The following is a 21,659-nucleotide window of genomic DNA, read 5'->3' on the forward strand; positions in this document are numbered from 1 at the left end:
GACATTTCAATTCGTCAAATAACGTTTTCTCTTAGATTTCACTTCGCTGGATAGATGAAAATACGTGAGAAAACTGTTAAAATGATATTTCTAGCATCATTTTGAATATTTCAAAATAAATTAAGGTGCAAAATTCCTCGATTTATTCGCTCTCATGAGAACTGTGAAACACAAACATAACTTGTTGCCTTAGTTTTAAAGTGGTAGATAATTTCTTAAATTCACCACCCAATGAATGGGAAGTACACCCGAAATCATAATGTTATTCGTTTTACGTCCTACTAACTACATTTTTTACGGGTTTCGGAAACGTCGAAATGCCGAAATTTAGTCCTGCATTAGTTCCTTTACGTGCCAGTAAATCTACCGACACGAGGCTGACGTATTTGAGCACCATCAAATACCACCGGACTGAGTCAGGATCGAATCCAGCAACTTGGGATCAGAAGGCCAGCGCCTTAACCGTCTGAGTCACTCAGATCATTGCTAGTTTTTTGCTAATTGCTTTACGTCGCACCGACACAGATAGGTCTTATGGCGACGATGGGACAGGAAAGGTCTAGGAGTGGGAAGGAAGCGGCCGTGGCCTTAATTAAGGTACAGCCCCAGCATTTGCCTGGTGTGAAAATGGGAAACCACGGAAAGCCATGTTCAGGGCTGCCGACAGTGGGGTTCGAACCTACTATCTCCCGAATACTGGACACTGGCGCACTTAAGCGACTGCAGCTTTCGAGCTCGTTGTCACTCAGATCAAGTACACCCGAAATGATTATGTTAACATGATGTTAATACAATGCTGACATATGGCATAACAGCACTTCACGCAATGATAGTAACCTTAGTAATGAAACGTTCAGACACTAAAGATATAGCCTAATAGGTTTTTACCCATTAAATAACATGAGTGGAAAAACTCTATTGACTAAACATTGATATTTAACCACATGCACGAGCTTCAGTTCGGCACAGTCTGCTTGATAACTGATAGCCACAGCATGAATCGGAAGGTGTTGGTAGTGTAAAACCCTGCGTTACAAACCCAGCTAATCCCTCTAAGTCACTATTTCTTTTGTGCAACAGTATACAGATTGCTCCATCTGTCACACTTATAAGTTTTGTTATACTCCAAGTTCCAGCCAAACATTTCTGCAGGCAAACACAGATTATTGTAAAATACACTTGCATCTAAATCACTAGACACTTTGAAGCACATAGACACTGACGGAATAACACAATATCAATTATATTCTATCTAAGTTAATATTTTTCGAGGAACACGAATAGTTTGGAAGTAGAGAAATGGCTTCCCTAACCTCAGACTTATTCTCAAAAGGATGTATGCACGCTACGGTTTTGCCATGGACTTCAAAATAATCACGATGTATATTCCTAATCGATTTCTCTTCTAATGTTCTATTTCGTAGGAAACTTAAGAATAGTTGTATGAGAGGCATTGCCATAGTTAGACTAAAAACTGGTCCACCTAGTGCACTCATGTTTTTTAATGAGTAAAAATACGATTTAAACAAGCACATTCTCATATTACTGCGTTTAATTACAGGTCCTATGTACCCACCGACTCATATAAATACACTCGCACTCTTATATTCTACAAAGAAATTAACATTTATCGTCAAATTTAATAAACTTACACTGACTACATACGATAACAACAAACCAAAACAAACCCACATTTCCAACAATTTCGGCTACTCGATTCGCCATCTTTGAACGATCGAGAGTAGCATTAAGGTCTGAGGATTGGAGTCGGTCTTGGATCATGTATAAATGTGCTGAATAATATATCGATCCATTGAGAAGAACTGCGCCTCAGTTGTGTATTCTAGGAGCTATTTATGGTTTGATTATATGGACTGACCATGTATTGGTGTTATCTTGTGACTCCATCTGTTATTAGTGATATTATAGTCATATTTTACTAGATGTTTGTGTCCCAGATGGCCGACATTTTGATTTCTTACTGTCAGTCCATAGGTAACACCAGTTAGTAGGGCAGTTTTTGTTATTTTTGTCGACCATACTGCCCCTGTCGGCCATTTTGGCTGCTTTATAACCATAGCCATGCAAACGAGGACTCTGCTCTTCACATTCTGCATTGCCTAGGCCACAGAGTTTTTATTGTTTATCTATACCTTTTGCCCTTACTTAGTCAGCCATCTTTAGGACGGGCAAACTGCGCAGAGACCGAATATCTCCAGGTATAAGGAGATCCTGTATACCAAGTGACAACAGTCTCCCTGAGAGTGGATGAGCGAGTATAGGTAAAGAAATTGTCCCTAAAGGCGGAGGAACCAAATTTTGGTCAGCGGCATTAGGATGCATAAGGCAACGGGAAACCACTGCATTCCAGATCCTCAAGTACATCTCTGTAAATTCACATAGAAATGACTCAGAACAATGCATAATTATTTTCCGGAGTTTCTGTACCTCCAGTCGGATCTCCAGGGGGGAACACTACGAACGTTGCGATGAATGATTGTATGATTGACAGCTCTGGAAGAATCAAAAACTATAATAACAAAGTACCATTTGCTACTTGGAATGTACGCAGCTTATACATGGCCGGTAAACTTGTAAAAGGGGAAGTAGAAAGGTGCAGACTGAAAATAGACATCCTTGGATTGAGCGAGGTAAGATGGCCTGGATCTGGAATTCAAAACACTAAGAAGGGATATTTGCACTTTTCTGGAAAATAGGACACCAATCACATGCATGGAGTTGCTTTGCTTACTTAATTAGCGATCACAAACTTATTTCTGGATTTTGTACCACTTAGTGATCGGGTAATGTTATTGAGGATGCACATATCACACCGGATCATGTGCACGAACCGCCGATAACCACGTCGGAGCAGAATCATTCTATGACACATTAGAAGCAATGAAACTCACCAGGAAGTTAGAGATAACGTTGGTCATGGGTGATTTTAATTCAAAAATAGGGGTTGGTGTAGAAGGTAATATCGTCGGTAACTATGGTCTTGGAGAACGGAACTTAAAAGGAGACAGATTGGTATAGGTTTGTATGGAACATGATTTATTTGTTTTAAACACGTTCTTCAAACTTCCTCCTAGGAGGCTATACACATGGACATCACCCGCTAATAGCTACGAAAATATCATAAGGAACCATTTTGATTTAATTTTGTTGAAGCAACGACTAAAGAAGTACGTGTCATCCGTGAAAACATATCCTGGTGTTGATGTAAATAGTGATCACAATCCAGTTGTTGTGGATTTCAAAATGCTACGCTTTAGAAAAGTTAAAGAGATTGCTAAACCTTCCAGGCGCATAGATACTAGGAAACTTATGCATCCTGTAGTAAGAACTTATGTTGGAAATGCGCTGGAAGAGAAGATGGAAACAATAAGAAACAGTAGGTCAACAGAAGTAGAATCCACCTGGAATTCCATAAAACATAGTATAATTGAAATACAGGAAACTCACATCGGGCACATCATCAATAACATATCCTTGTCTAGAACTTATGAATGAAAGAAGAAAATATAAAACCAAGGATTCCATTCGGTAGAAAATCCTTCACAAAACCATGCGCAGAGAACGCAGAGAAGCCCGAGAAATAGGGATGTCTGACAAATGTACAGCGATTGAGACCCTTCAAGAGAAACGCGATTATTTTAACTTGCATAAGAAAGTGAAAGAAATGTGTGGTTTGCAACAGAAACTATATGGTCAAATTCTGAGAAATGCTGACATTCTTGGCTTTGGAAGGGAAACTGTAAAGATGGAAGGAATAAATGGAACGCATTTTAAAGATGACAGAAATGATCCTCCTGCACCAAATGAGAGAATAAATGAGACTGGCCTTAAAATACCAGAAAATGAAGTTGTGCATGCTGTAAAATTAAAGAAGAATGGGAAAGCCATGGGTTTAAACGGAGTATATGCTGAAGTTTTCAAAGTAATGATAAAACAGGATTCTACCGGTCTTGATATCTTAACACCATGATTCAACAGAATATATATCTCAGGAGAGCTACTGTCCGATTGGCTGAAATCAACATTTTTACCACTCCCGAAGAAGTCCAACTCTTCTCAATGCGATGACTATCGTATGATTATTTTGATGTCTCATGCTCTTTAAAGTATTCTTGCGAATCATTCATACTCGAATATACAGCGCGATTCAGCCGTGCCTTCCAATGTAGTTTCATGCAACCCACAATATTCATTCCGTCCTTTTAGGCTACGGCCACACGAGCAGCCAATGCTGTTGGAAGTCAGCAGCAAATGCAGGAGAAAAAATGCGCACCATGTGTTGCAATGTGATGGGCCACACTTGCCAGTAAATGCAGTTCGCCGGATGCAGTTTAAGGTCTTGCTGTTGAAGGGATAGGCCACACGAGACGGTATTTACTGCGTATTTCATTTTCGTTCATTACGTATATAACACTAGTACATTTAAGAAATATGGAGTATGTGGACAGTGAACATGTCATTCTGGAAGTGGATAAGTACCCATGTTTGTACAATACGCGCAGTAGCGGCGCTAAGATGCTTGCCCCCGCCCCCACGCAATAATTGGAAATGGGCCCCTCACTTCCTGATGAGGAAAGTTACATGTTTATTTCGTAGTACAAGACTGTATATCATTAGAATGAACAGCATCGACGACGACATTTCGCCACTCATAACTGACTATAGATCGTGAAAAGAGTTCAGTGACATTCGGTATTATTTAAAAAAAATGTCTGGGTAAAGCTTCAGGTTCTCATGAATAAGGACAAATTTACCCTTCGTTGACATTTCACTGATAGTAAGATGAATCTACCACTTTCTTTTTTTGTCAACGCCGCCTCAGTCGTACAATTGCAAGATTCATAACTGAACTAGATCTTCGGGAACAACAGACGAGGATCCTGATGACGATGATGCTTATTGTTTAAAGGGGCCTAACATCTAGGTCATCGGCCCCTAATGGTGCGAAATGAGACGAAATGTTATGACAATTTAAAAATCCAGAATCCTCCACTGACCAGTTTCGAAAACGTGAGGACGAAGAATTAATGGATGGATATAAAGTTAAAACAATCAGTGGATCCTACCCGCAATGCGCCACATTCCCAGAAACTAGCGTTACATAATAGTATTACTGACCAAGGGACTGCGTCTAAAGCACAGTACTGAATCGATGATGCTTTTAGTCGAAACGGGTCCAAAATCCAGGTCATCAGCCCCTCATAATGGTACTTATCGCTAGGAAAATAGAACCATGCTATTTGTCATGTTGCGGTACTAATCAAAAGTAGCGTAGACTCGCGGTATTCCACACATTATGGTACTACTCACAGGTAATGAAATTCGCACACGTAACACAGACCTACGGTGTTTCGCACACTGCGGCGCTATTTTTTTTTTTTTTTGCTAGGGGCTTTACGTCGCACCGACACAGATAGGTCTTATGGCGACGATGGGATAGGAAAGGTCTAGGAGTTGGAAGGAAGCGGCCGTGGCCTTAATTCAGGTACAGCCCCAGCATTTGTCTGGTGTGAAAATGGGAAACCACGGAAAACCATCTTCAGGGCTGCCGATAGTGGGATTCGAACCTACTATCTCCCGGATGCAAGCTCACAGCCGCGCGCCTCTACGCGCACGGCCAACTCGCCCGGTGCGGCGCTATTTACAGACGACGCAAACCTATGGCGTTCCTCACATAAGTGTACTATCCACAGGGAGCCACACCATCCCGTGGTGCTCCTCACATAGTGGGTACTAAGCATAGGCAAGGCAGAACCATGGGGTCGTTCATAGAAGCCGGCAATGCACTCTATTGCTGCTAATCACAAACCTATTTGGTACCTAACATAGTGGCACTACGCGCAAGCGAAAGCGACCCATGGTGTTCCCCGCGTGGTGGTACTAATAACAAGTAGTCTCATGGTTCTAATTTGATCATCCCGTGGTCGCCCCTTTTAGTCGCCTCTTACAACAGGCAAGGGATACCGTGGGTGTATTCTTCGTCTGCGTCCCCCACCCACAGGGGCGATGACGATCCTTGCTCTGCACCAACTGTGCTACAATTGCAATTGCCTTTGGCCACACGAAACAGTAAATACAGTTGCAGCAAGCAGCGAAAACTGTACCACGGCCAGTTATAGCACAGTTGCTGCAGAGCAAGAATCCTCATCTGTTGTTCCCGAAGATTTAGTTCAGTTATGAGTCTTGCAATGGTACAACTGAGGCAGCGTTGACAAGAAAGGAAAGTGGTGGATTCGTCTTACTATTACTGTAAGGTCAGCGAAGGGTACATTTGTCCTTATTCATGAGAACCTGAAGCTTTACCCAGACAAATTTGTTTAATAATATCGAATGCCACTGAACTCTTTTCACGATCTATTGCCAGTTATAAGTGGCGAAACGTCGTCGTCATTGCTGTTCATTGTAATGATATACAATCTTTTACTACGAGCTTCTTAGCGCCGCTACTGCGCGTATTGTACCAACATGGGTACTTCTCCACTTCCAGAATGACACGTTCACTGTCCACATACTCCCTATTTCGTAAATGTACTGTTGTTATTTGCGTAATGAACGAAGATAAAATATGCATTAAATACCGTCTCTTGTGGCCACTATGCAACAGCTTATGCAGTGAAAGAAATGGCCTATTCCTTCAACAGCAAGACCTTGAACTGCATTTACTGGCAAATGTGGCCCATCACATTGCAACACAAGGTGCACATTTTTCTCCTGTATTTGCTGCTGACTTCCAACAGCATTAACTGCTTGTGTGGCAGTAGCCTAAAAACATCTTCCATGCGGTATGCTCAAACAACACAACCGGATATCTTGGTATTTACCGCATCATCATGATAGGGCGCCGTAATTTTATACTAGTATTAAACACTGTAAGACATGCATGTGCCTTCTAAATCATATGAACCTAACACGCCGGCGAAACACTAAATTGATATTGTGACCGCAGTAAACCTAATACATACCATATAAGCTGCACAATGTGCCGTACGGAACCGTAGTGTAGTTAGTAAAGCCGTGGCGGAGCGGGCTTGCATGTCAGGTGGAAGGTTCGAGTCCGGAGCGAATATTACAAACTTTTGAAATATTTGTTTAATACGTGCCGCACGCAATGCAAGTTCAGTACCTGCTTTCATGCAAATTGTGTGTTAATGAATGTGTGTGTGTGTGTGTGGCCCTAAGAAGGGCCTATTACTTAGCAGGCCGGACACATACAGACCGGAATTAATAGGAACACAACTGCCCTGACAATGTTTTATAGCAGCAAATGCTCGATGTGATGACCGTTTTGGTTTATGCACATTCGGGCCCGGTGTCAAATAGATCGTCTTGCGCGCTGAAACATTCCAGGTGTAATTACTCGGCAGGCGTCCATGATGAGTTGGCGGAGCTGGTCGGGGTTTTCCGGCGCTTGAGTGTAAACGACGTTCTCAAATGCCCCCACAAGAAGAAGTCTAACGACGTTAAATCCGGTGATCTGGCGGGCCAAGAAACAGAGCCTCCTTGTCCTATATTTATGGCTGTTCCTCGTTCAGATGGTTACGAACGGGCAAAGTCCATCCTGTTGGAACCACATTGTCAAACGATCGCGAAGGGCACATCCTTCAGCAGCAGTGGGAATTCCTGACGCAGAAAGTGCAGGTGGCGTGGGCCCGTCCAATGGCCCTCAAGGAAATAAGGTCCAATCAGGCGAGTCCCCAAGATTCTACACCAAACATTCACTCCCCATCGTACTTGACGGGTGCCTGTCGCACCCAGTGAGGATTATCCCACGGTAGCTAGAAGAGAGACGGTAGGTGTCACGAGACGGATGCGCAGTAGACTGCCGTGTTCGTGACGTCACTGGACTGTCGCTCCCATTACACTACGCATTGTTTGGCGCGTTAATATCAGTCTATACACTCTTTGATGTCGGTGATTTCATTTTAAGCAGTGAATTTCGGTGCACTGCTGTTCGTCTGCGGTCTGCACATTGTTTCTTCAATTATTTAATTACTTTCGAGGCTTGCGAATATTTTGAAAGTCGTGAACTTGTGCATGTCGTTCGTGAATGAAGTGAATTCCAGTGTATATGTCGTGTTTGTACTGTTAAAATGCCATGCTGTGCGGTGGCAGGCTGTACAAACCATCCCAGCCCTAATATACTTTTGTCAAATAGGACTTCATGCTCTACTGGATATTCATTATTATTATTATTATTATTATTATTATTATTATTATTATTATTATTATTATTATTATTATTATTATTATATTTTGTTAGCAGTAAAACGCAATAATGTTAGTACAGTACTTACTATTTTCAGGAAAAGTAACAACATGCAGTATTTAATCTTGTGTATTTTATTTAGACTTCGAAAATCCACAGCCTGTTTTGGATTGAGAACTGTAAATACTAAACATTTCCGGCATATTGGAGCAATTAAAAGTGATTTTTAAACATATTAGCAAAAGGTCTCACAATTCTGGACCGATCTCGATAGCTGCAGTCGATTAAGTGCGGCCAGTATCCAGTAATCGGGAGATAATGGATTCGAGCTCCACTGTCGGCAGCCCTGAAGATGATTTTCCGTGGTTTCCCATTTTCACCCCAGGCAAATGCCGGGGCTGTACGTTAATTAAGGCCATGGCCGCTTCCTTCCAATTCCTAGGGCTTTCCTATCCCATCGTCACCGTAAGACATATCTGTGTCGGTGCGACGTAAAGCAAATAGCAAAAAAATAGCACTATTCTGGATTTCAAAGTATATCTGCAATATTTACGAAAGCACACAAACAAAATAATAGAAATCATGGTTATATGCAATATCCTAGTGGTTTTCATGTGAAATTTTTTATTACAACCTAAACATAATTGTGATAAGGAACATAAGCGGGGTACTCGGCACGCTGATTTGCAGTAAGTTACAGCGCCTGGCAGACTGTCCATGGTGCGCTGACGTCACACGCTTCTGACCGGTTGCGCGTGACACCTGCCGTATCCTTTTAGCTACCGTGGTATTATCCGGACTCCAATAATGCATGTTGTGGCGATTGACGTTCCCATTATTGTGGAAGCGCGATTCGTCCGAGAACAAGATATGCGATGCGAATGCTACATCTTTGTCAGCCTGCCTAATAGCCACCGACAGAACTCCATTCGAGATTCAAAATGCCGCTCATGGAGCTCTTGGTGTAGCTCCAGATGGTATAGATGAAATTTATGTTCATGCAGTATTCGCCAGACGGACGGCTGGCTGGTGTTCACCTGTCGTGCAATCGCCCTTGGACTAATGTGTGTATTATTAAGAGCTGCCTCCAGAACGGCCTCTTCTGTTTCACTCGATGTAATGGGCCTATCGCGGACTGGCGGCTGGTTGGAAATCACGCCTGTTGTCGCTAGGCGTCTTTCAACACGGCAGAATATCGTAGTAGCCGGGTGTCGCCTGTCGGGATACCGTTCCTGGTACAGACGTAGTGCCTCGCACGCGTTTTGTGTTGCTTTCCCATAAATGAGGAGCATGTCAACGCATTCTTCTGTGGAAAACATGCCGAATGGCAGCAGAGATTACAGTACATTCAGGCCCTAACCAGCGGGGTATGCGCAGGGCACAGATGAATAACAGCGTCGTTCTACTGTCTGAATGTGACAAACGTGTGCTTGTGTTTACGTATTCAAACATCTTACCGATGCAAAAATATTTGAACGTTGCGGGATTCGAACCGCCGCTGGCACATTCCGACGAGTGCTGGGCGAACGCTTAACCACATCCGCTACGCTACACTGCTGGAAAGACGTTGGTAGTACGACGAGAGCAGAGTACATACGCCATCCGGTTCGGTGTTGTAAGATATTAGTTACTGCACTGTTACTTAGTTTTGTGCATTGATTCCCCTCTTCGTTACACCCGGTCACGAGGCACGACATATTAACATAGTTACATGGTAAAAGGACGTTGCTACCTGATTTCAAAACTTCATGTTTTGCAAACGGATGATATCACATTTCACTAGGGTTCAGAATCGTGTGCAAAATGTGCTCACTGAACATTAGTACCATACAGTACATTACGCCTGCAGGAGAATATAGATTTTTAGGCCATTTCACTATTTAAGGGACCGGTTTCAACCGAACCAGGGGTCAGCTTTATAATTTTAAACATAGGTCTGCTGAGGATGATCCTTTGTTGGTTTGAAACCAGTCCCTTAAATAGTGAAATGGCCTGAAAATCTCGTCATTTTACTTGTAGAGTATTTAAAGGTGGATAACCTCATACCTAATCTCCTGATTACATGTCAATACGGATAAAACATGAAGTTCTCAACTTACGATAATCAGTAACCTGTACTGGAATCAAACTGCAGATGTAAAAACTGAGCAAGGAACTTCAGAAACAGCTATAATCGGAAAGGGTGTCCGTTAGGGTGGTGTATTGTCGCCTGTTTTGTTTAACATCTATTCTGAGGTAACTTGTAAAGAAACGCTGAGGGAACATGGTGGGATCAGTATAAATGGGGAAGTTATTAACAGCATCTGGTATGCAAATGAAACTGTTGTCATGCAGATGATTTTATCACCCTTCAGTGGATGATAAATCACTTTGTTCAGGATAGTGAAGAATTGGACTTGTATGTTAACCCTTCCAAAACAAAAATTATGGTGTTTTCTAAACAGTCAATACGAGCAAGTCTCGCAGTGAAGGGTCATGTAGTAGAGCAAGTGTCTTCCTTCAAATACTTGGACACCATGCTGAACAACCAATGTGATTCCAAACGAGAAATAAAATCTAAAATTGAGCAGGCCAGCAAACAATTCATTACCGTGAAGAATTTCTTTGTAAGGTCAGATCTCAGTCTGCAGCTACGAATCCGCATGATCCGCTGCTGAATATTCCCTATTCGGATGTGAAAGCTGGACCCTGGATCCAAGCGCTGAAAAACGTACAGATACCTTTGAAATGTCTCTTGCGCATATTTACTTTAGATACTGAAAATTTCAAACGTCGATGACCTTCGTCGGATGAAAAAGCAAACAGAACTGTTACTTATTATAAAACAAAGGAAAACACAAAACTCAGGGCATGTTATGAGGGGCGAGAGGTATCAATTATTGCAGCTAATTATTGAAGGAAAAAGTTGTGGGAAACGATCCGTTTGTAGATGGAGAAATTCATGGCTAAAGGACATTCGAAGATGGCACAGATGTTCATCAGAAGCAGCTTTTCATGTTACATTGTAAAGATCAGAGCTGGCTGCGTGGATCGCCAATCTCCGTATGGAGGCGGCGTCTTAAGAAGAAGGAGAAGAAGAAGAAGAAGAAGACGAAGAAGAATACGTATTCAAAATAGGGTAACAATCATCAGAGCATGAAACATCAGTCCACAAATTCAATCAGTAAATCAATCAATCAGTCGTGAATGATCTGCATTCAGAGCTGTCGCCCAGGTGATAGATTCCTTGTCAGTTGTTTACCTAGTATTTTCTTAAACGTTTTCCCTTGATAAATTATTCCAATCTTCTTTTCATCGTCGTATAAATGAATATTTGCCTTCTTGAATTCCAACTTCATCTCCGTATTATGATCTTTCCTACTTTCAAAAGCTCCGGTCAAGCTTATTCGTCTGTTAATATCATTCCATGCCTTCTCTTCACTGACAGTGCGGAACATCCCTGTTAGTCGAGCGTCTCCTTATTCTCAAGTGTTCCTCAGCCCAAAGTTTCAACTTTTTCATAACACTACTCTTTTGTCGGAAATCACCAGAAAAAACTTTGATCGGCTGTGTAACATAGTTGGTTTGGCATCCACTACTTTTGGTCCTGAAGGTGACGTGATCGAATCTCACCGTTGCCATTTTATAGTGCCGAATATTAGTATATTTCCTTACACTTAAAAGGATTCCTTTCAAGGGAAACCTCCACTTCTTATTAATGTTGGCAGCGTAGAATTACTTCACAGACAAGTTTTTTCTTTTCTTTCAGCTACTAAGCAGCTAAACCACGGAATATCTAATCTGAACCTGAGGAGGTACAAATACAATTATAATGTTGATCAGGACATTGAGTTTACCAAACAAAGCCTTCTTCTTCTTATTTTTAGCCTTTTCCCGAATTACTTTACCAAGTAAGTATTTGTTCATTTAATTTGCTTTATTTTCTGTTCATTCATATTGTCGAACATGTATATTAGTATATTTATATCATATGCTTGGGGGAAGGGGTGGGGGTGGGGGTGTCTAGCCGAGGTGGGCTCGATTCGCCGTCAAACTTAAAATAAACTGTTGTTCCAACTACATTTTCTGGATTAATGGATGGTGCTGATGTTCACTCGACCGACGGCACAATTGAATATCAAATTTCTCGAAACAAATACGACTGGTCATAGAGCTAACCACAAGGAAGACGGATGTTACAGATAGTGGAGGGCTTCCCCTTCCAGCTTCTATTCTTCTTGGGACTTCCATTTACCGATTCGAGGCTGACGTATTTGAGCACCTCCAAATACCACCGGATTGACTCGGGATAAAACTAGTCAGTCTGAGATTAGAAAGTCAGCACGCTAGAGTCTCAGCTACTCAGCCCGATAGGGGGATTAGAGGACCCAGCCCATTTTCCCTTAGGGCACTATTAAACAATGTCTTGTGTTATTTTGAGCTGACTGGACGAGTTGGCCGTGCGGTTAAGGGCACGCAGCTGTGAGCTTGAATTCGGGAGATGGTAGGTTCGAACCCCACTGTCGGCAGCCCTAAAGATGGATTTCCGTGGTTTCCCATTTTCACACCTTAATTAAGGCCACGGTTGCTTCCTTCCCACTCTCAGCCCTTTCCTATCCTATCGTCGCCAACAGACCTGTCTGCATTGGTGCGAGGTAAAGCCAATTGTATTTTGAGCTGTCTTCTTTCCATAGATATCGATCGCTTAGGAGCGTGCATTCTAGCAAAACAGTGCTTCCCATACAAAACACTAGTGTCTGTGTCCCGTTATTCGAGATTTCGACCCCTGTGTTTGTCGAATTAAACTTCAAGAAGACGCAGTTCTTTAAACTCAGCAGTTCATGTAGATCGTTTCTCTGTTCTTAGTAGTGACGTATGGATATAGGCCTTGTTTGTCGAAATCAGTCTAATTAATGAATTAACAAATACTGCTTTTGTTAGTGCAAATAGCATTTTGTTCTGGGTTAGTACTGATCATATTATATCATATTATATGTTTAAATTCTTCAGAAAATGCCTTGTTAGTCGAAGTTCATAGTTATTACATTTCAGTTAGTTTTTAAAAATGATTTCTACCTAACTTGCAGGTAAATTTTAGGTAAAATGCATTTCCGATAGCTCCGTGCCTGTAATAAGTGGGCCGTCAGTATGCTGGAGATAAAGTATAGTGTAGGTTGCGTTGTTTGATACTGACTTTTCACTGCAATGTATACCTTAATATGATATTGTCTTTTTTATGGTATTGACCTTCGATATCTGTGAGACTTCCGTAAGTGAAAATCAGTAGAAGGTGAAACAATTCCCCTAGATGCAAAAATGAGGATAGGCTGTCTTATGCTTCAGACGCTTTATTTTCTCTCGGTGTTGAATTCCAGGCCTGAACTCAAATTATCACGTTATATATGACACTTCGAAAAAGATTGACTGAACTGCTGTGTTAAATCTTCAAGGAACGTAACCTTCATGGTATGTGACCTTGCGCATTGCTAACAGCTGAGAACTTCGCTCCTTTAGAACGACTGCTTGCCCTGCCGCCATGACCATCGTGGCTTCCTGCACTAGTAATATCACGTAAATGATGCGGTGTTCACGAAGAACAGTCTCTTGGAAAGTTGTTTTGGGGGAGGGGTGAAAGTTACAGACCGATCATTGTGTCCCAGTCCAGAAACAGGCGTCCTGAATTTAAAAATAATTGCGTTAGCTGCACTACTGTGTGAAATATACAAATGCACTTTCTATTTTCGCGGCTTCTGCGAACGGTGTCAAGAAGAATTGTACAATACTCCTTTCCATTATTTTGCTCTACTTTAATCACATACAGCTCATTTCCTTGCTAATTACTCACCAGTAGACTGAAACCTACAATCTCGTGGTCTAACCTAGTAATTACTCCGGTCCAGTTTCCTTTTTCCTGAAGAGTAGGCCAACTGCCTCTTCTTCATGGCTCTTTCCTGTGAATTAAGAGGAAATATGAGACGGGTCGTTGTGTGTGATTGTTGAATTAGCTCAGCATAGACTTTTATTTTCAATATATGCACGGAACATGTGACAAATGCTTTCAATATAAATTTAAGAACGAAAAAAGTTAAACTCCTTTTCTGAAAATCTTGACCATTTTATCTCTTTTAGAATATGAAGGTGTTACTGAATAATACAGGTACAGTCTTGGATGGAAATAAAAACAAGAAGTAGCATATAAAATAGAACTTCAAGAAGATGCTAATTTTGCCTCGTGGATAGTAAATATAAATTCATCTCCTCGTTCCGAGGTGATGCAGCTCTTTTCAGGCACATTCCCAGAAGCATGGTTTTTTTTTTTCGCATTAATTTATGTACTATTTCGTGAAAGGGAAACATGTTTTCGCGTTATTTCGAGAAATAGGTTTTAAACTATTGCTTGAATTTCGTTGTAATTATTTTCTCAAATTGTGCGATTTGTGAATTATTTTTGTGTAAGATATATAAATAGAAAATATATTGATCATCATTCATTTTTCCTTATGTAATTTTGATTAGGATAATTAAGATTACATGGCCTTAGCTTTCATTCTATATGGCTGGTTTGTGGTTAGAAAGCTACATGCAGCTCAAGTCCATTGGAATAGGCATGATTTTTTTTACATTCACGATAAAAGCGACAAAATCTATCTTGATGCGATTTTGAGATATCTTAACGAATCATTTGATTCTGGTTAATAAAACAGTGATTTTGTTGCGAATTGCAGCGAATTAAAGGGATAAGACCAATTCAAAGCCAAATTGACTTATTTTGCGATAAGTGCGAAACTGCAGCGAAATTCCTGGAAAATAACAAGCTTGGAATTGTATTCTACTATCACACGTGTGAAGGCAAACAGGACAGAAAAAGTATTTCTCAATCCAACAGAAGTAGGCCTACCTGTTCGCTTTTAATGTTCTAGGAAATCCTTTAATGGTATGATTGACTGATACGGCCTGGTCATATTATTTAACATGGCTTAGCTATGTTGATAGTGCCACACGGCTGAAAGCAACGGGAAACTACGGCAATAACGAACTACCGCGGACATGCAGCTCTCTCTGTATGGATGATGTATTGATGATGGCTTCCTCCCGGGTAAAATATTGCGGAGGTAAAACAGTCCCCTTTCGGATCTCTGAGTGGGATCTACACGAGAGGGGCAATCATCAGGAAGATGGATACTGACATTCTGCGAGTCGGTGCGTGGAATATTAGAAGTTTGAATCGTTATGGGAGGTTAGAGAATCTGAAAAGTGAGACAGACTAAAGTTAGATGTTGTTGGTGTAAGTGAAGTACGGTGGCAGGAAGAGCAGGATGTTTGGTCAGGCGACTACAGAATTATCAACACAAGTTCAAACAGGAAATTCAGGAGTTGGTTAAATAATGATTAAGAAAATAGGGCAGCGGGTACGTTACTACGGGCAGCATACTGAATGGATTATTGTTGACAAGATAGACACCAAGCCAGTGCCAACCACAATAGCGTGGGTCTATATGCCTACTAGTTCAGCGGATGATGAAGAAATCGAAATATATGGAGAGATAGAATATTTAATGCAATATGTAAAAAGTGACAAGAATCTAATTGTAATGGGATATTGAAATGGAGCGGTAGGCCAAGGAAGAGAAGGTAATGCAGTAGGAGAATTCGGATTCCGACAAAGGGATGAAAGAAGAAGTCGGCTGGTTGAATTCTGCACCGATCATAATTTCTTTCGTGAAAAGTACTAAGAGTATAAGTCAGAATTTACCCATTTCTTGATTATGATAGCTTCCAGTTTATATTTTTGGCTTTTATTGTCCTAGGAGTACAAATCAGTGTTGTGTACCATTATTGAATCATATTCTAGTGATATAACAATGTGTAAAGCGGCTTCAGGTGACAAATGGAAGTTTCAGATAGTTCTCCTGAAAAATCAACTTTTTTGACTTATACTCTTAGTACTTTTCACGAAAGATTTAGCCCACAAACGACGGCTATATACGTGAGCGAAACCTGGAGACACTGGAAGGTATCAAATAGACTTCATTATGATTAGGCAGAGTTTCAGAAACCAGGTGTTGGATTGCAAGACTTTCCCAAAGCAGTCTTAGACTCTGACCATAACTTGTTGGTCATGAAATGCCATCTGAAGTTGAAGAAATTGAAGATAGAAAGGAATGCAAGGAGATGGGATCTAGACATGTAGAAAGAAAAGAGTATGAGGAACTGTTTCGAGGAACACGTTGCACAAGGACCAAAAGAAAAGAATGAAATAACGACAATAGAGTAAGAATGGACTGTCGTGAAGAATATCAGTTTGCTGAAGAAATGTAAGAAAGAAAAGAAAGATAAACCAAGAATCAGTGAATAACCCAGGGGATACTAGACGTGATAGACGAACGACGAAAGTATAAGAATGCAAAAAAAAAAAAGTAGGGCAGAAAAGAATACAGGCGATTAAAGAATGAAGTGGATATTAGAAAGTGCAGGACTGCTAAGCAAGAATGGGTGAAAGATAAGTGCAAGGATGTTGAAGGTTGTATTGTTGTAGGAAAGGCAGATGCTGCATATAGGAAAGTCAAGGAAACGTTTGGAGAAAGGAAGACTAGGTGTATGAGTATTAAGAGCTCACATGGAAATACCACTTCTAGGGAATGAAGACAAGGCAGAAAGATGGCAGGAACATTTCTAGCAGTTGTATCAAGGTAAAGAAGTAGATGATATGGTTCTGGAACAAGAAGAGGCTGTTGATGCTGATGAAATGGGAGACCCAATTTTGAGGTCAGAATTCGACAGAGCTTTGTGAGACCTAGGTAGGAACAAGGTATCGGGAGTTGATGCCATACCCTCAGAATTACTGCCTGCCTTAGGAGAAACCATCATGGCGAGGTTATTCTATTTAGTGGTATGATAATGTATGATATTGGAGAAGTACCATCTGTTTTTCGGCAGAATGTCGTTATACCTATTCCCAAGGAAGTCAGTGCTGACATGTGTGAAACTACCGCACCATTTTTTTAGTATCTCACGCCTTCAAAATTTTAACACGTATTATGGGAAAACAAGACGAAACTGAGTTGGGAGAAGATCAGTTTGGCTTCAGAAGAAATGTAGCGACACCTGAAGCAATCCTGACTTTACATCTGATCATAGAGGCCCTAATTAAGAAGGACAAGCCCACGTACATTGCGTGCGAAGATCTAGAAAAGATATTCGATAATGTTGATTGGACCAAGCTATTTGAGATTCTGGAGGTGATCGGATTCAGATGCCGTGAAAGAAGAATTATCTACAAGCTGCACAAATATCACTCTGCTGTGGTAAGAACCAAGGGCTTTGAAAAAGAAGCAGCAATCCAGAAAGGAGTGAGGTAAGGCTTCAGCCCTCTCCCTAATCCCACTTTTCAGTGTTGGTATAGAACAGGCGGTAAAGGAAATTAAAGAGTAATTTGAAAAGATCATCACAAACCAAGGAGAGGAAATCAAAACCCTGATCTTTGTTGATGATATTGTTATTTTATCTGAGTCTGCAGAAAATTTGGAGAAATTGCTCAATGGTACGGACACAGTCTTCGGAAAGGAGTACAAGATAAAAGTAAATAAGTCCAAAACCGAAGTAATGGAGTGCAGTCGAACAAAGTCAGGTGATGCAGGAAATATTAGATTAGGAAATGAAGTATTAAAGGAAGTAGATGATTAAAAAAAAAAAAAAAAAAGCTATTTGTTCGGGGCGTCGACCCTACTTGAACCATATGTTATGAACCTGCGTGTATGTGGAAATTGCGGAAGTGTAATGTGTTGAATGCGAGGAAAGGAACGTTAAGGACGACACAAACACCCAGTCCTCAGGCCAGTAAGGAGGTTATAAAATGTAGACTAGCACAAGCAATACGGCCTTTCTTAAGAAAAGATATTTGCTCACTTCGAACATTGATATAGGAATTAGGAAGATGCTTTTGAAGACTTTCGTCTGGAGCGCGGCAGACGAAGAATACGCACACGGTATCTCCTGCCATTCGTAAGAGGTGACTAAAAGGGGCGACCAGGGGATGATGGAATAGGAACCATGATAGTACTTGTGATTAATACCATTAAGTGAAAAACACCATTGGTCGACGTTACTTGCGGTTAGTACCATTATGTGAGGAACACCATGGGTCTGGGCGTTGCCTGTGATTAGTACCATAGTTTGCAGGCCACTGAGGCGGGGAAGCGCTGAATTGCGTTGGTTCCCTTTTGTTCAGAAGGGGTCTGCGTTACCTATGAGTAGTACCACCATGCGAGGAACACCACGAGTCTACGTTACCTGTGATTAGTACTACTATAGGAGGAACACCATTCTTCTGCTGTACCAGTGATTGGTACAATTATGAGGTGCCATTGATCTGGATTTTGAACCCCTTTAGACAACAAGCATCATCGATTCAGGAGTGTGCTTTAGAAGCAGTCCCTTGGTCAGTAATATAGTTTCCGGGAAGGTGAGGCATTGCGGGTCGGATCTACTGATTGTTTTACATTCATATTCATCCCTTCATTCATCATCATCACGTTTTAAATTCTGGTCAGTGGATGAATTTTGGACTTTTAAATTGTCATTGCATTTCGTCTCATTTCGTACCATTAGGGGCCGATGACCTATATGTTAGGCCTCTTTAAACAACAAGTATCATCTGTTATGATTCCTTCAGCCTTTTCATTTAGTCCTTGTGCAACATGTTCCTTGAAACAATCCCTCACACTCGTTTCTTCCAACTTGTCTAGATTACATCTCCTTGCATTGCTCCCTTTCTTCAATTTCTTCAACTTCATGTGGCATTTCATGACCAACAAGTTGTGGTCAGAGTCTAGGTCTACTTCTGGGAAAGTCTTGCAATCCAACATCTGGCTTCTGAATCTCTGCCTAATAGTAATGAAGTCTATTCAAAACCTTCCAATGTCTCCAGGTCTCGTCCACGTATACAGCAATCATTTGTGGTGTTTGAACCAAGTATTAACCAGGACTAAATGCAGAATTCAACCACCCGACTTCCTCTTTCATTACTTTGTCCCTGTCCGAAATATCCTACTGTATTACCTTCTCTTCCTTGGTCTACCACTGCATTCCAATCTTCCATCACAATTAAATTTTCGTCACATTTTACGTATCGTATTATATATTCTATCCCTTCATATATTTCAATTTCTATATAGACCCGCGCTATTGTGGTTGGCATTGGCTTGGTGTCTATCTTGACAACAGTACTCCTTTCTGTATGCTGCCCGTAATAACGTACTCGCTGCCCTATTTTCTTATTCATTATTAAACCAACTCCTGCATTTCCTCTGTTTGATTTTGTGTTGATAATTCTGTAGTCGCCTGACTAATCATCCTGCTCTTCCTGCCAACGTACTTCACTTACACCAACTACATCTTAGTCTATCTGTCTCACTTTCAGATTATCTAACATCCCATAACGATTCAAACTTCTAACATTCCACGTGCCGACTCGCAGAATGTCAGTATCCATCTTCCTGATGAACGCCCCCTCTCATGCAGTCCCCACCCGGAGATCCGAATGGGGGACTGTTTTACCTCCGGAATAATTTACCCGGCAGGAAGCCATCATCAGTACATCATGCACACACAGAGAGCTGCATGTCCGCGGGAGTTTGTCACAGCAGTAGTTTCCCGTTGCTTTCAGCCGTGTGGCAGTATCAACACAGCTAAGCCATGTTGAGTATTATAAGGCCATATCAATCATCTAGACTGCCGCGCTTGCAACTTCCGATGAACCATTCATTAGCTGTGCATATATGTGAATATTCAGACTCCTTATGAACTGTGGTTCTGTTATTCTTAGAAGGTAATTTTCGTAATGTCTGCCATGTAAGAAGTATACTTCACATGCGTGCGGTTTATCTACTCTTCCTCCAAACTAATGGTGGGATAGTGTAGGCTTATAGGCGAGTCTCGTGGCACCTTTCTTTCTTAATCTGCTTACCCTCCAGGGTTGGTTTTTCCCTCGGACTCAGCGAGGGATCCCACTTCTACCGCCTCAAGGGCAGTGTCCTGGAGCTTCAGACTCTGGGTCGGGGGATACAACTGTGGAGGATGACCAGTACCTCGCCCAGGCGACCTCACCTGCTATGCTGAACAGGGACCTTACGGTGGGGATGGGAAGATTGGAAGGAAGAGGGAAGGAAGCGGCCGTGGCCTTAAGTTAGGTACCATCCCGGCATTTGCCTGGAGGAGAAGTGGGAAACCACGGAAAACCATTTTCAGGATGGCTGAGGTGGGAATCGAACCCATCTCTGCTCAGTTGACCTCCCGAGGCTGAGTAGACCCCGTTCCAGCCCTCTTACCACTTTTCAAATTTCGTGGCAGAGCCGGGAATCGAACCCGGGCCTCAGGGGATGGCAGCTGATCACACTAACCACTACACCACACCTTTCTATTTTCTGGTTGAAATTAAAGGCAGAGAAAAATTTCGCTATCAATATCGGTATATGTGGCACTAATTGGCAGATTATAAGCAAAATACAAGGAGAGTATAAGTAATCGCTATACTGCCGCGGTGCTGTTTCAACCCTTTATCCTCGCATGATCCATTACTTTCCAAATATTGACGTTATTTACTGCGTAATATATATTTAGAAATTCTGAAGAAACATATCGAAGCATATATCCCGAAAAATTATTGCACATACCACTAAGATAATTGGTGTTGTTGCTACATTTATTCGATATAGTCCTACCGGAAACAAAGCAGGACTTAGTGACGTATACACACATTCCTCTTGTATCAGAAAAATAAAGTCAACTCGTAGATTCAGCTTATTCCCGTTTGATTATGGCCGCTCTACTTGCATTCGCTGCCTGAGCAGAACGGTGCACACTCAAGACCAGTGGAGTGGATAGAATGGGAGCGATGAACTGTGGAAGATGGGTCAGCATGGCTGTTAGAAAGGGCATTCTTTCTTCAAACTCTTATCTCCTTCACAATATTTCATCACTTACATTTCTTCGTTGGACGAAGTAATCTTTCCAGTTTCAAAATTATTTACCATTTTCGTTAACAAAGTTTCGTTACCGTGCTGTAAACTATCTCGGTTTGCTTTTGGTCTTTTTTTTCCCCCCTGCATTTGTAAATGAGGTGGTTTGGCATTACTCAGATTGAATCTTCGGAAGGTCACGGGTTGGATAATCGGAGTTTAAAAACACATAATCACAGCATCTGGTTTGTAACACGTTTAAACCATGGAGGTCAGATTTAATGTCCATTTTAACTTTGTGTGTAGAAAATATTTTACTTACAATTTGCTTCTAAAAATGTGCTGTAATACTTGTTCCTGTCCATGGGGCTCTGCTTGGACATGATTCGGATTGGAGTATAACTTAAAAATGTACTAACATTGTTATTTTTCAGTCTATGTGATCATTTTGGGGTTTGCTGATTGTAAGATATATCGAGAAGTTGGAGTAAAATGCC

This window comes from Anabrus simplex, chromosome 1 (assembly GCF_040414725.1).
Source record: "Anabrus simplex isolate iqAnaSimp1 chromosome 1, ASM4041472v1, whole genome shotgun sequence".
NCBI classification, from domain to species: domain Eukaryota; kingdom Metazoa; phylum Arthropoda; class Insecta; order Orthoptera; family Tettigoniidae; genus Anabrus; species Anabrus simplex.